Source organism: Manacus vitellinus, unplaced genomic scaffold (assembly GCF_001715985.3).
Source record: "Manacus vitellinus isolate BGI_N305 unplaced genomic scaffold, ASM171598v3 scaffold_25_pilon, whole genome shotgun sequence".
In the NCBI taxonomy this organism is placed as follows: domain Eukaryota; kingdom Metazoa; phylum Chordata; class Aves; order Passeriformes; family Pipridae; genus Manacus; species Manacus vitellinus.
This window is the reverse complement of record NW_021939882.1, coordinates 8,420,819-8,436,775: the sequence shown is the minus strand read 5'-3', so window position 1 is coordinate 8,436,775 and position 15,957 is coordinate 8,420,819.

Genomic DNA, 15,957 nt, shown 5'->3' with positions numbered 1-15,957 from the left:
CCAAGCAGAGTCTGCTCGTTATTTATTGCAAAATTTAGAGATAGAAACCAACTTAAAATACAGAAGAGATCTGGGGGCCCAAGTTCCATTCAAATTCACCTCAAGCCAGGTTCAGTGGAGCTTGAAGAGTCTGAGAAATGTAGCTACTTCTGAAAATGTCACCCCAGCTGTACCTGCAGGGTCTGACATTCCACAGACACCTGAATTACTCAGGCAAGCTCCCCTTGCTGATCCAACCCGATGGCTGTGGAGCTTGCAGAGCACTGAGTATGCACATACTTAATGTCTGCTCCTGCTGGAGGGGGAGGACGGCTCAAAGTGAAAACTGTGGTGCGTTTAAAGGTGCTCTTCCTCGAAACTTAGATAGCTCTTCTCAACCTCAACCTGAGCAGCCCCTAGATACCTAGGCAGGTTTTGGAGGGGCTGTGTGGTGCTTTCTAGCACCCTGTACGTTCTGTGAGCTGGAGGAGTGAGCTGTGCAATCAGGGAGCGGGGTCTGTTTGCAGAGAGCTCTGCTGGAAGAACGAGTGGCCAAGGGAGAGGTGTGGACAGAGCTTATCCTGTCACTGGGGTTGACCCCTGACCGCGATGGTGCAAGGTTTTTGAGAGTGTTTTCTCTTGTGCATGTTTGTATAAGGAGCAATTGTGGGTTTTCCTTTAACTTTGTTGAAGATTGCTGTGAAATAGCGTGGACAAGGAGCAAACCTGTTTTCTGAGTATTTTAAGAACTTGTGCCTCTGTGTATGTTGATTGAGAGTAAATGAGGCTTGGAAAATCAGCCAGTGTGGGTTTACCCTGGGACCATTCTGGGAATAAGCACACAAAAATAACCCCTTCCTAAAAATGTTCTTTGCAACCCCACCCTCCAGGAGTGATCTTCCCTGCAATGACCTGGACAGCACTGGTGGCCTAGGGCTGAACTTCAGCTCTTGTTCGTACTCAGCAGTTACTCTTAAGATACAAACAGCTCCCTGGAGTTAGGGGGTGAATTGCTGAGGAGCCACATACCAGGCAGAGGAGTGAGAACTACAGGTCTGGCTGCCTGTCACCCCAACCCAGTGAAAATCCAGGGGCTGGGGGTTGGAGTGGGACCTCAGTGATGGCAGCAGCAGGATTTGCTCCCCACTTGGTACTCCCCTCTGTACCTATAGTGCAAAGGATTTAAACTGCAACAGCTCTGCACTGCCATCAGTGTGTTGGAGCTGAGAGCAGGTTGTGTCAGAACACCTAATAATGTGATTTCTGCAAATCCTCCAGCTTCTACCCAGCAGACCCCTGAAATAGTTGCAAGGGCAGTGATAGACTTGAATGGTTTAAATAAGTAAAGCTACAGACCTCAGCTGTGCTCTGATTATTTTCTTTGAATTTGCTTCCTTTCCACTGCTTTTTTTATACTGAGACATAAATAATGTTAAATTCCAGATCACCCATGGGTCCAAAATTTAGCTGTAACAGGGACTGCTGCCAACTTTTACAAAAGGATTTTGCTAACATGAAAGAAAAATAACTCATACATAATAAACACTCCTCCTGACCCACGTTATCCTTTTGCATTTCAGGTCAAACATCTCTGAAAGGAATAAAAAAAAAAAAAAAGGAAAGATAAAGGAGATGCAGAGAGTCAGCTGCAATAACAAACCAAACCCCTGCATGAAGGTCCTCCCATCAGGGTTTGGATATTTAAACTGTTCACAGCTGCCACTACATTTTTTCCTTGGCCTGAATAACGTAAATACTGGGCTGGGTAGTGCTTTCCTTTACACTGGTGTAAATCCAGGCTGGAGCTCCAACCTTGACCTGACTGTGCACACACTTTATCCCTGGAACCCCTGCCCTCTGATAAGGGGACCTGTTTCCTCAGAGGAGCTTGCCATCCTTTGATGCTCTCTGCTGTGCTGAATAAAGGGCTAAATTCCTCTTGTTTCTTGAAATAAACTTGCAAACCCCTTGACCTTCCTGAGCTGGAGGACTATGTTTACAGATTGTTTAATTCCATTTGTCTTCCTGAGCAGTGTGAGAGAGGCAGCAATGTGGTTGAGGGGAGGGGAGCTGTGTGACCAGCCCATTTTATCAGAGATAAGACACCGATGAATCCCATCCACTTTGTAGCGTGCAGCCATTCCCATTACTCTTTGGAGGAGCAAAGAAAGGAGTTATTTAATGGAATCCCCTGTAATTTTGCTTTATATAAAGTTCATGACACAGCAGTGTAACCTTTCGTGTTGTATTATCTGTTCTCACGACATCTTCCAGGACACTGGGGCTTGTGGACTCCTGGAAAAATATCAGGGGGTAATTCTGCAGCAGCAGCTCTTTTCTAGAGTTACACCATCTAAACACATCTTTACACTTTGATTGCTGCCTGAAGTCAGGGGAGCCAGAAGAAACAAAGCTCATCGAGGACAAGAGGCAAAACACAAGGGGGGGAGGTTACTGGTGTACCTAAATTGAAGTGTAGAGCTTTATTTAAAGGCTGTAGCAGCTGGAAGAAGCTCCTTAAGACAGAAATCATCTTTGCTCTGAGGCTACAGCACTGGGAGGCCTCATGGGTGTCATCAACAGGTACTTGTAATAATGTCACCATTTCCAGGACTCTCGGCATGAGCAGCATGGCAGGAAAGGAACTGTGAAGGGTACCTGACTGAGGATAATGGATAGGAGGATGAAATCGAGAGGAAAAACTTAATTGGAATTAACTAGCTGAGAAAAGCCTCTTGATCTGTCAGACAGCGAAATTGCCTCCCAGGAGCAATGGTATAGTCCCAACCACGTGGGCATTTAAAGGCAGTCTAATGTCTATGATTCCCTGAGTTAACTGGAGTATCTCAATAATTGGAACTGACGCAAAGATTTATCTCCTTTGATTGACTAGCTTTCATAGAGGCTCATCTCTTTGTGGTGCTGCACAGAGCTTTCAGGGCAGCTGTTTGCACTTAAACTGCCAGGAGCTGACAGTGTGTATCCATTTCAGCTCTTCAAATGTGTTCTTTGAGAAAACACTTAAATCACTGGAATAGACAGTGCTAATCAGTCTGCGGGAAAATGGAGCATCCTTACCTGGGGCTCACTGCTATAAATCTCCCTGTGCCAGTGCTTGGCCATCCTACAGCAGCAGGGCCATTTAGGAGCATTACTGCCAAACGCCCAATCAGCCTGAAAAATTGGGCTGATTTTGGCCAAGGCAATAAAGGGAAAAGGTGTTTTGCCAAATGTATAAAAACAAATGGTTGGTATTTCAGCAGTTACAGCAGATAAGGATTAATCATGCTAAGATGATGGAAATGATCTCCCATGCTGGTTTTTTTCCTGATTTTGGAAAAGACAATTTGTGGCAGGGGAGGGGGGAGGTCCTGTAAGGGGGTTTGTATTTGGCTTTGCCCATTCATTCACCCACTGTGTGACCTTGTGCATATCTCCTCTCTCACTCACTCTTCCTTCTCCCATTCTGCAAAGCTCTTCAGAGAAACACCTTCCCCTGTATTTTGGTCCTTTGTGGAGTGTGCAGGTAGAGCCTGGGGAACCAAGATGCCTTTTTTGCTGTGGAGAAGCGCAGCACTTTGGAAACCAGAATTTATGGCAATATTAACTCTCAAGCTGATTATTGTGTGAGATTTACGAGCTAGGGTTGGACACAGAGAGAGGAATAAGCTCTTGCTTCCAAAGATGAAATCCACTTGGCATGTTTGCTAATGGCAGCACCAGGACAAGCTTCAGGTCATAGCTTGTGGCTGTTACTTCATGGTTGCAAGGCTGTAGGAGGTTTGACTCACAACCTGACTTAGCTTAGAGACACAGCCTCTCCCAGGCACAGCTGCCTGTAGGCATGCATTTCTGTGGAGAAGAGTTACACAACCTGGGTCTGCAGTGAGAGAAGCCAGAGCAGCACTGCTGGTTCTTCTGCAGGTTTCCTTTGAGCTCCAGTCCATGGGGACAATTTCTCTCTCCTTCCAGTGCCTGCCCTGCCTGGAAAAGGGAGCTTTAATGCTTAATGCTTCCCACTGGCTGAGCTCTTGCTCTGCCATTAAACCTTTTGCTGACCCACATGGACCAAATGCAGTGATGGTGTCCCTAAAATGTCCTGGGAGTGTCCCTAAAGTGACCTGCTGTGGGAAGGCCCTGCTGCTGGTTCAAACAGGGAGCAGGGAGCATCCTCTCTGCTGCACACTTGGCTCAGGAGGGCTTTGCTTCTGCCCCACCATTCTCAGGCTGATTTTCCACACCTGTTCTCCTTCAAAAGGTCCTTGAGTAGCACTGGCCTGAAGCTGCCAGCTCATCTTACAAGCCACAAATCCTGCTGCTTCTCATGTTGTGCAAGAGTGCAAATAAATATTAGTTGTAAAATGATTCAGTCTTCATGAAACCCAGCTAGACTGCTTGGCTTTTAATAGCATCAGCCCCGAATTACACGTCTGGACTAGACATGGTGCAGAGATGAATTTCCTTTAATTTGTTCTGGAGTAGCTCACCATTTAATTTAACTGAGCAGTTCCTTGTTCTCCTATTCTGGAATGATGGATTGTGAAATGCACTCCTTTAAATTAATCCAGACACTTGATTTCTGTCAGCAGAGTAATCTTTCTCAGTGGTATGCTAAGTATGCTTTTAAAAGGTATGGTGAATATGAATGATATGCACTTGGTTAATGATTTAAGTGTTTACACTTTCCAAACATCACAGAAAAAACAAATGTGGCTTAGCTGCATTTTTTTTATAACCTACCAGAAGTGATCATTCAAATAACATCAAAAGGACTTAAATGGATTTCTAAATTTGATGGTACAAGTGAGGGCAACTCCCCTCTCATCAGAGAACCATCATTTTGAAATGGGGCTGAGCAAGGCTTAGACTATTACTGATTGCAGGGCTTCCATAGATCATCCAGAAGGATTTCCATTGGAGCCATTAATGGTAAAATATTTCATGTGGGTGCTGTCACTGCTTACGCTGGCTTGATGTTGCAACAGAGCAGTGTCTTTTTTTTGGCCTCTTGCTGTTTTTACTTCTTAAAGATGAAGTGAGGCATTTCTGGAAAAGAGAAAAGAGGGAGTGGATGAATATCTGTGTTTCTATATTGCCTCCTTTACAAGAACTGCAAAAAGTTATAGTGAGGTCGAGTAAGTGATATTGATGTAAACCAACCCATGAGGTCCTATCAGCCCAGACTCTCCCTCACTCCCTGTTATCAGAGGTAAGGGCTATGTGAATGCCACAGCTAGAAACTGCACAGCATTCCTGTGTCCAGCTGGAACCAGCCAGCAAGAGTTATTCTTAAATGTGGGGAGACAAGACAAATCCTCCTGTCACAGAAATATGTGGCTGTGCTTTGTAGGCAAAGGTAAATATCCCTAAACACAGGAACTACAGTACACACCTACCCATTCATTCTCAGCAGGTTTACACCTGTGGGAAAGGGCACATCTACACATCAAACTCTGGCCTTGGCTGAGATCTGGGTTTCTACTTTCTATGTAGTGGCAGCATGTTGGGAAGGGTGTTTGGAATCAGGCAGCCTGAATCGTTTTACTTCACTGCCAGTGCTGGACATAGAGATGGTATCTTCTCTGCAAAAGAGAATTAGTTCCTACTGAGAAATATGTAAAAGGCTAGTATTATCCCAAATATTAGGCCAAGATGTTTTGCAGAAAGTGACAAACTGTTTTTCTGCAGGGCACAACCTACAAGGTGTTTCCATGTGCTGACATCCTAGTATTGACAGAATAATGTACTTTTTTCTTGGTCCTTGTAAAGCCTATTACAAAGGGAATACATACTTGAATGTTACCTTGCCTAGGTAGCTAATGTGTACCTTGTGACTTCCAAATCCAACTCTGCACCAGCCTGTGACATTTGTCTCAAGTAATGTTGTGGATATTTGGCAAACAAAGGAAACACACGTGTGTTTTCTACCATTCTGACCTGGATTACTTTGGTTGCCTCACTGCTTAAAACAAGGTGAAGCTTTGCAATCTGCTTCATACTCCTTGCCAGCCCTCTCTCAAGACAGCACATGCTGTTGTGACCTGTCAACTCCATGTCCTCCAATAACCTACACAGCCAAACCATCCAAGGAAAAATTGTTTGGCTCAATAAAGGGGTTGTATTATGTCTGAACAGACACAGCCTCCCATTTTAGGTAGACAGGCATCAAGCTTTGCTCCAGTCTTAGGCAAGGACTGAGTACTGCTGAAATCTGAAGTGAGCTAAAGCACACCAAGGTCTTTGGATGTGAAGTGCTTTTATGAATAGGTTTTAGTGGTTCAGGTGGTTTAGTGTCAGCGTTTCTTTTATGAACTTCCTAACAGCAATCTTCTTCAAATTCAAAATGTGTGAAAAAGTCTTCTGTTGAGTTTTGTAAGTCTGTTATAGCCAAGTAGTAAAATAACCAACCCAAAGGCTTTAAGGTCTTAAACCTGAGCTTTACTGTGCTGGCTAGTTTTCCAAAACAGAAACTGATTGTAAAATTGGTTTGCATTAGTGCCTAGATAGTGAATGCCTTTACCCCCAGCAGCTGGTAGTGGAGACCTTGTGGTCTACTTGAGGTGTTATATGAAAGATACAGCAATGTATCTTAAATGTGTGTTAAGTTAGAACTAAGATCCAACTGCCTTTTGTCTTCACACTGCCGTGTGACAGGAGCACTGGCCCAGTTAGTATCCAGACCTGGGCTCACAGCCTTTCTTAGAACCAGTTTGTTAGCCAGAATGGGTGCTGTCAGCTCCTCCAGGAGAGGATCTGGGAATGGCTGAAAGATGTCACAGAGACGACAGAACCAAATATTGGGTATTGATGACTTCGGTAGTGACTTTGGGCTCTCTGTTATCTCCCAAAATCAAATCACAACTAAACCACAAGTAAGGCTCAGTTCTCAGAGTTACACTGTGTGTACCCAGCCTGTCTCACCAGACCTCAGCCCGGGTGCTGAAAGCCTCTGAGTTGCTTGCCAGGGGCTTTGCAAGCGCTGGTGTGAGCCACAGGCCACCCGATAACTCGGCACGGCTGCGGGGCTGTGCTCCATGTGGGCCAGCCAGCTCGGGCACTCTTGACATTCCTGGATGTCTTCTAAACATGCAGTGCTGATAGAAATGTTGTTTAAATATTTGCGAGTTATTTAAAAATAGTGCGTCAAATAAGCGGCCTGGTGACGCCCGACAGATCTCTGGCTCGGACCAGGGCCTCGGTGCAGAAGGAAGAGGTCAGCACGAGTTATGTACACAACTCAGGCTCTGACGAGAGACACACTGGATCCCTCAGACACAGAGCCTGCTGGAAAGCCCCCGTGCACGTGGGGCCCCGGGGCGAGGCACTGGAGTGGCTCTGAGTGGCCACAGTTGGCCTCGAGACTGGATGGAAGGTGCTCGGCCACCCTCCAGCAGGTCCATGGCTGGGGAGGGAGGTGCTGCCTGGAGTTTGGTCATTCCCTGGTACCTGGGGGCTGGGGGAGTTGGATGTGCAAGCAGAAAGACTCTCTGGGACCTACAGGACCACCAAACTGTGGCAGGGCTGACCAGCATCCCCACCCAGTCCTGAGTTCCTTAGGCTCTCTTAATATTTCCCCTGCTTGGTGACCATCTGTATTTTTAGAGAACTAAATTTTAGGAAGGGGGAATGAATTTTCAATCCCACCATGACTGAGGCCTTTCAGCAGTTTCTTCTCACTGTTAATAAGTAGAGCATCTTAGGTCAGTACAGGTGGGTGCTGGACAGAGGAGAAAAAGGATTCCTGTGATAGACAAGAGAGCCGGACATTATCTATTCATTATTTTAAATATTTATTTCCCAAGCTTTAAAATATTCATGAAATATTTTAAAAGCTGATTTTATATGTGAAGTGTATTCTCTTTCAGTAAACAATTGTCATGCAGAGAATAAAATAAGCTCCCAGGAATTGCTGAGATACACTGCAGTCTGTTAAGGAAGCTGAGCCTACTATAACATATGAATGGTTTTATGTTGCCTTTAAATCTTTTGGAAAATCAATTCCAGACCTATTGTAAAAATGAGATACATGATTAGAAGCACCACTGTCATCTCACCAAGGTATTTCCACTTTTTAGAGCTGCTGCAAAGGAAATGAATTTTAAAGCACTCAGAATATTGACCTGTTTCTTTGCTCTTGTCACAGTCCATAGAATGGCTGTGAGGGGAGATCCTCTGTAGTTCCCTGCCTAGACAGCATATCTTGTACATTTGGAAAATGGATTTGCAAGTTGCTGCTGCAATTTTACACTTTGCCTTACAGATACTGATCTGCAGTCTCTTTTTATTCCCCCTCATTGGTTGCTTTTTTCTTGCTTTCTTTGACATCTTCTTCTCATTTGAAGTGCCAAAGCAAAAAGCCAAAATTAGTCTCAGCTTCTCGGAGGTCCAGACACAAGCTGTTCCCCTTTTCAGATGAAAATGCTACTATACTTATGGAATTTATTGAGGCTATTTATCGAAATCTTTTGGCTGTTATTTCTCCCAAATGACAATTGCATTTTCAGAAGCTTGCCATAGGCTAAAGTTAGTGATTCAAATGAAAAACTTAAGCTTATGTCATAGAAATGAGGATGTAGAAAAAAATTCCTCAGAAATACAACTACAGTGTTTTCTGAGAAGGTCTCAAAGATTTCAAAGAATTATCTGCTGGTGATAAACTTGAGCCAGGAAAAGAGCAAATGTCATCAATTGTATCATAAAATCAGTCCATAATCTATGATGATTGATTTGTCTCAAATTGACTACCATTACTTTTTCCTTCTCTGTTACTGACACATTCCTGGAAATAGATTAGCAGGCACTTGGCAAATATCTTTGAGAAAAGTTTCAGCTTAGGGGGGGATGCAAACTGATCAAGGTCACTGTGGTTTTAGTTGCTCACACCAAACAGCAGATCTGCCAGCTGTAGGTAAGATCTATTGGTCCCCAGTTATTCATCTGGACAAAGTTATGGCTTCAAGAATGATTGAAAATAATGAAACAAGGACACGAACGTGGAAAAACTGAACTACTGTGGAGAATTCAAGCCGGTATTTATTAAATCTCTTGAAGCAGTATTCTATCAAAACCTAATTACCTTTCAGATTTTGCTATTCCAATAATCCATTACCATCAAATCAAATCAAATCATTCAATGATCATTCAATTAAATAAGCAATAAATTATCAGAATTTCCAAGGTTTATATATTCTAATGCTTCTTATATATGTGAGCCACCATACTTTCCTCTCTTGTAATAAAACACTTCATGTTCCTTTCCATCCCATTGCTCACACTGATGGCAATGCCACACCAATGGCCAATAACACCGGACCACCAGTTCCCAAACTCTGGCACTAAGATGTCTTTAATTCTCTGACATTTATTTAGCTCAAAAGCAAGAAGTTCTCAGAAAAACTCACAAGCAAACCTGTTCTCAGGAGATTTCCAACCAAGCACATCTGTCTGCATGTACAGATAAACTCAGGATGGGCTTTGCTCCAGTATGGCACTTGCCTCTTGCTGCTTCCTGAGCTGTTAAGACATATTGTTAGAAATAGAAACTGTCTTTTCGTGTGTAAAATCAGTCTGCTAAAATGAGGAGGTCCTGGCTTTGGCTGACTGGTGAAAAATTGACCTGTCCAGCTGCTTTGCTTTGTTGCTGGAATGAGCATCCATATTTGAGGAATCCTCTGTCCAACTGCTTTGTTCAACAGCCGAGACATGATGAGGATAGGAAGGAAAATAAGCACAAGGTACTGTTCTGCTTTTCTGGTCAGGCAAGAAACAGCTGTTTTTCAACAGCCATGACTGAAAGAGGATCCAGAGTTTGGATACAGATCCTGTTTAACTTGGTCTTGGTTCACATCAACACCACAGCAGCCTGAACTCCAGAGGAAAGGACTGAGCTGTGTATCAGTCTATGTGTCATGGCATCTGCTTAACCAGGGATGGTGGCAAAATTCCTTGAGGAATTTTCGTCTGTGGCACTGTTTCTCTACCTACCAAGCCCAAATCCCAGTGCAGTGGCAGTGCTGCCATCAGAAGGGTTCATGTCCTCACAGAATCTCTGCTGCCAGAGGCACCAGAGGCTTGTGCTGCACTGGCTGGGCAAAGGAAAAGCTCAGAGTGGATTTGGGAACGGCTTTACTCCTGCAGGCCTGGTCTATCTGTCAGAGGGACACAGCAGCATAGAAGTGATTCTTCTTAGTTATTTTGTATAAAAAGTTTTATTTCCCAAGTGTCAAAGTGTCATTTCTAGAATGGATCGTCCATCCATGCCTAAATCTCAGCCCTTTGGAGGCATATTGGTGAGACATAGAGTGGGCAGTCTGAGTTTATTTATTTAAATAGCTGAAAATGTCTTCTGGTGAGTGTTTTCTCTTTATATCCTGCTGGACTGACAGTGATTCTGAGTTAAAGTGCTCCTGACTGAGTGTGCTGGGAAGGGCCAGGGGGTGAGTAGGTTGCAGAATCCCTTCAGAAGACACAGGACATCACTGACTGTAGGCTGCATCTCAGCACTGAGACAAAGGTCTTCTCTCCCTATCTGCTCCCTCCATGTAAAATTTCAGTGTTGACCAGTGACAGATGAAGGTTGTGTGGAACTCACACCTAGTTCACTGGGAACTATGATGTTTTTTTCGTTATTCCCTCCTCAGTTAAGTACCTTTTTTACCAGTGTGTGTCTATCAGATAATCAAAGCAAATTTGGTGGTCTGGCTAGGTATGACCAATTACTTACTTGCCGCTGTATTCCTTCCCCCTTTTTTTTATTTAAACTTGTAGCTGGTGGACTCAAATTCATAACCAGCATAATTTTTACAAGCAGTGGGGCTTTACATAGAAAACCTGAGGAGCTGTGCCAAGAAAACACAGCAGTGCCCACCTCTATTCACAGCCTGCAGGTCACTCATCACCACTCCCGTGTCAGAGCCCCGTGGGGCTCACCTGCCAAGAAGCAGATGCTGTTCCCAAGCAGGCAGAGGGCTGTGAAACCAGAGGCTCTGTGAATCAGAGCTGGTTAAAATCTGTGGCTTCTCATGTGGGAAGAGTTGAAAGAAGATAATTTTCTTTTCCATACAATTCCACACATATTACGTAGAGGAGCTTCACATATTTCTTGATACTCTGTCTTCTCCCACATGATTGTCTTGCTCTCCCATTTCATGTGATGTCTTTGGCAAAGACCACTGCTGTCCAAGGCAGGACACTGTGTTCACTAGTGCCTGGACAGGACCTGGCACACATGCTGGTTATGCTGGGACTTGCTCTTTTGGATTTGTTTTTCACATGAAATCCCTCTAGAGTTTCCTTCTAGGGAACATGTTAGTCTCAAAAATTTACTCTGGAGAGCAGCAGATCCCAGCCTGACTGCTTTGCTGGGAAAAGCACTTTGTTGTTTCTGAAGTAATGTTACTTTGAGTAAAAAAAAAAAACAACAAACAAGTATCAATGACAGTGCCCATATGTGATGCATGTGAGAAGAGATGAGAGTCATCTGTTCCCAAATATCTCAGGTCTAAATATAAGCAGTGCAACCTAAAAGCTTCCTCAGGACCATTTCAGCAGCTTATTTGTTCCACTATGCAGGGTCTGCTCTTGCTGGAGCGTAAATAAACCAAGCCCAAGTTCTCTCATGATTCTAGAAATGTACTTTAATAACAAAGATGGCAAAACCTTTCAGAGATGATACTTTACTAGGAGAAAAGATAATAAATTATAAGCAGCAACCATTTTTCTCTGCAACCTATGCAGATCAGTTTTGTTAAGCTTCAACAGTTAAAAGTTGACATTAAGGTGAATTTTTTTTTGCAGCATACTTTCAATCCAGTCATATTTATCTTAAACATTGATTATATTTTGGTAGGAAGAATTGAAATGAAGCCTTTGAGGTTAGATCATTGATCAAGTGCTTTCCTTCCTCAGGAACACGTGTTTGTGAGGGCAGATTTTGCAGAGCTCTGTTCCTCAGGCGTCCTGGCCAATGCTCTGTGGGTTAATGCTTTCATGTAGAGACTTCAGAATTGTCAGTGGCTCTGCCTTCAGTGTCACCTTTGCCTTCAAGTGGCTCTCGAGATAGGAGAAAAGTTAAGTGATTGAGAAAATCCAAGTGCTTACTCTGCTGTTTCTCTCAGTTTGGCAGAGGGTCAGGACTGTGATTTCACTCTGGGTACCCTGTTCCCTGTTAAACTCCTCCATTCTGTTCCCAGGCAGGGAGGTTTGACACAGATTTTCACCTCTGGATGAGAAACTCCTTTGGGGACTCCATGCACCCACCACATTTCTCCTGAGCTTTTTCAAATTAAATGTTCTTGGTGAATCCATGAAACGAAATTTTGTGTCCTTTTTTACTACATTCTCTCACCCACATTTTAGGAACTTCACTAGTTCTGAAAGAATTCTTCGATTTGTTTAGTCTAATCATAAAAGTTCCCTGGGAAAATCCCTGGAATTCATTGTGATAGCATAGTGTTTTCCTCTTTAAAAAATGCTTGGCTTTTAACAACAGAAGGCAAAAGCTAAATTCCAGCTTGAGATTTGACCTGCTCTGATGGGATACAGATTGCACAATTTTAATGGAAGTAGGAGCATCAGAATTTAAAGGAGGAAAGATTAAACCAAGTCATTGTCACCTGCTGGACAAGGCAATGCTCTGCTTCTTCCCAGGATCAGCAGTTCCAGAGTATTTCCTTTCATAACAACGTGGAGTAGTTGTGGTTATTGTAACAGCAGGTAAACAGCCATATAAAAGGACCAAGTTGTCCTAAGGATACAGGAATAACAAGGGCACTTTACCTTTCCATTTAATAAGTGGGCTTGTATTTGATTCTTAGTTCTGGTATTACAAGGGGAATTATCTCTGGTTTTTTATGTTGCAGGGATTTCTAGAAGAGGTAAGAGGTATATTCCCTACATTTGGGGTTGTTGTGGCCTAATTGTTGAAGGCTGAGTTTGGAAAGGAAGACATAAAAATTGCAATTAACGATCACCTGGCCCTGCCAGGGACCAAAATCCACAGCAGGAGTTTCTGGATTTCAGATCTGTGAAGACAAGCTTGGAAATGGGATAATGCTTTATCTGCTGCAGGTTTCACTGGAAGGTCCCAGTGAAAGCAGCCAAGCAAAGTTCATTGGGAGGTGGAGAAAACAGTGTGAAAACCACATAGAAGATTTTCATCATGTGTTCAGATTTTGATGGTGAAGACTGTAAAAATCGGGACTAAGTGATTTTGAATGACTACAGCCAGACAAACCATGAGGATACGTTTGCTGCAACCCCTCAACCTTTTGAGTGACTTGGAGCCACACTATTTAATCATGTTTTTCAGGGGGAAAATCTGCTGTTATTTTCAGGGGGGCATATCCAAGAGTCTATATTTAACAATATTAATCAATTAACAATTAGTTAATAATTAATTAATAATTAATTTATTATTAACAATATTATTTCCCTCTCTTTAAGCAAGGTTAAAGACTTTAGTCATCTTACTCTTGTCACAGGAGAAGAAAAATAGTGACACAGATTCCTGCTCATACATCTTTCTCCCTGCAATACACGTATAAGCACTTTTTCTAACCTGCTTTGCATCATAGACATAGGCAATGATAAAGTTTCAGTCTTCGTCCTCGGGAAAATACTTTTCAAATAACAGATTTCCTTCTCAGGAATATTTGGTTTTGTTAACCTATCTTCTTTTTTTTTCATTTTATCTGATTATTTTCAATTTAAATCCTCTTCTAGTGTGCTTATTAATTTTCTCCTTAGTAACTCACAATTATTCCCTTTAACATTCATGTCTTTAACTGTCTTAATGTATTGCCTGTGTTTTGTTCTGCATTTTTCCTCCCAATTGGTCTAACTCATTAATTAATCATGTAGCTTTCCTCTCAACAACTTGTTTCCATAGAAATATCTTCCTTGATGCCTAGTAGTATAGTCACAGCTGAAGTTAGATTTCTTGATCTCCTGTGTTAACTCAAGATCATCAGCGAGGAAAAGAGAAAACAATTAATTTGGGATCATACCAAGAGAAAGTCAGAAATGAAATTCCATTCAGTTTTGACTCCTGAAAAGTGTTTGGTGAGGGAGGTGGTAAAAGGGAGTGAGGGGGAGAAAGGAGTGGGGTGATCTCTTGTAAATGTATGGGAAATATGCCAGTGACATAGGAATTAAAATATGCAAGCAGCTTGGCTTTGGTGAGAAGTGACTCCACTGCTTGGCACAGAGCCTGCCTGAAATAACCTCATAACTTGGGGCTTTTGCAGAGTTTTGGTTAAGCATGAGTGAGGGATTTAGCAGTGGCAGGCTCATTTATAAAAACAATTTATTTTGATCCTGCAGAACTTCGTGAAGCTGTTTAAAATGACCCACTCTGGGGTTGTCTTTCACCATATTTGAGCAAGGTGGGATATGTCTGGTTTGGATTCTGGGCACAGAATCCCTGCATGTGCTGACCTACAGTAGGCTGGTGGCTGGGGTTTTGCTCAAAGCTTGTAGTGAAACCTGTCAGAAAGGTTCTGGAGAGCCTTCAGCAAGGGCAGGTGCTTCTGGAGAAGAGGAAAACAACCAACAATGACCATGTAGGGCAAAAATCCCATTTTCCAGGCTTCGATCCCAAACAGTGACATAAAGTTTGAGGCTTTAGTGACGGTTTTGGGTGGTCCTTGGTGAGCTGCAGAGCTGGGAACTGAAAAGCCCAGGTGAGCAGGAAACATGTTTTCTTGTCATCTTTCCCTCTGACAGGGGAACTTCCATCAGCAGCCCCACAAGTCCCTGGCCAGGCAGCTGGGTGTGGAGGGCTCGACATGCTGTGAAAACACCCCAATGCCTCTTCAGAACCTGGGACATCCTTATTCCAGACACCCCTGTGACAACAGTAATTCCTGCTGCAGATGGAGGTGCTTAGGACCAGCTTCTGTGGAGTGTAAACTTACTGTGTGGGGGCTGAACCTCCTTTAGTCAGGGAGATGCAAGGATTCTGTAAGTTTGTGGTACTACAGGATAGAAAAAAATGATCAAAATAGAGGAATGTGATTCCTTCCTGAAAAACCTTTGGGAATCCTTCACTGAGTGCTGTGTCCTACTGAAGTTGTTCACCCCTGAGATTTCCTGTGGGCCTGTTCTTGATCCCATGCAACACTGGGAACTTTGATGGTAGTTTACTATTAAAGAGAGAGAAAAATGAGCATTTTAGGGTTATGTAGTGTCATTTCATTGGAAATGCCCAAAGGAAAATGGGTGGGAAACAGAACCTGCAGGCTCCAGTTGGAGCATTTCTATCGTATGGGAGCAGTCTACTGATGTTATCCCCAGATTTAAATTATACATTCTGCCTCCCTAACCCAAGTACATAGCTGAGAATTTAATCAGAGCAGGGTGTGTACTTTATATATGGCTTTGGGTGGGTCTGGCAAAAAGCATTTTCTTGGCTAATCACAGTTAACACCATATATCACACTACCTTCATTTCCTTTGTGTTGTGTCACTCAGTGCCAATATCAAACATCTTCTTTATTGTGCTGTACAAATTGTCCATTTAGGAACCAATTGCACAAAAATAAATCATAATCTCTGCAAATTTTGCATTTGTTTGTTATACAGAAAACTAATGATAATGAAACACACCCATAAATTTTAACTTCATTAGGGTATAATATTCCTAAATGAGACTTGGTAAAAGAGGAAAAAAAGCATTATTTCACTTCTTAAGTTGTCATTTAGGGAAGAAAAAACCCAAAAAACCAAAACCAACCCCATCCAGAAGAATTCTTATTTTAAATAGAAAATTTTTGATATGCCACTTCATTCAATTTCTTGGTTTTCCATCTGTGTTTTAAGGTCCAAACTGTAAGAGCCTAAACATTACAAGAAGTTGTCCTACAGAAATTTGGAAACTGGTCTGGTTTCCTGGAGCAGTTCATTGAGTTTGAATTATCTGTCAACCCCTGTAAGTGAACACAGCATCCCACCCTTCTGTCTGCCCTATAGAACTGTATC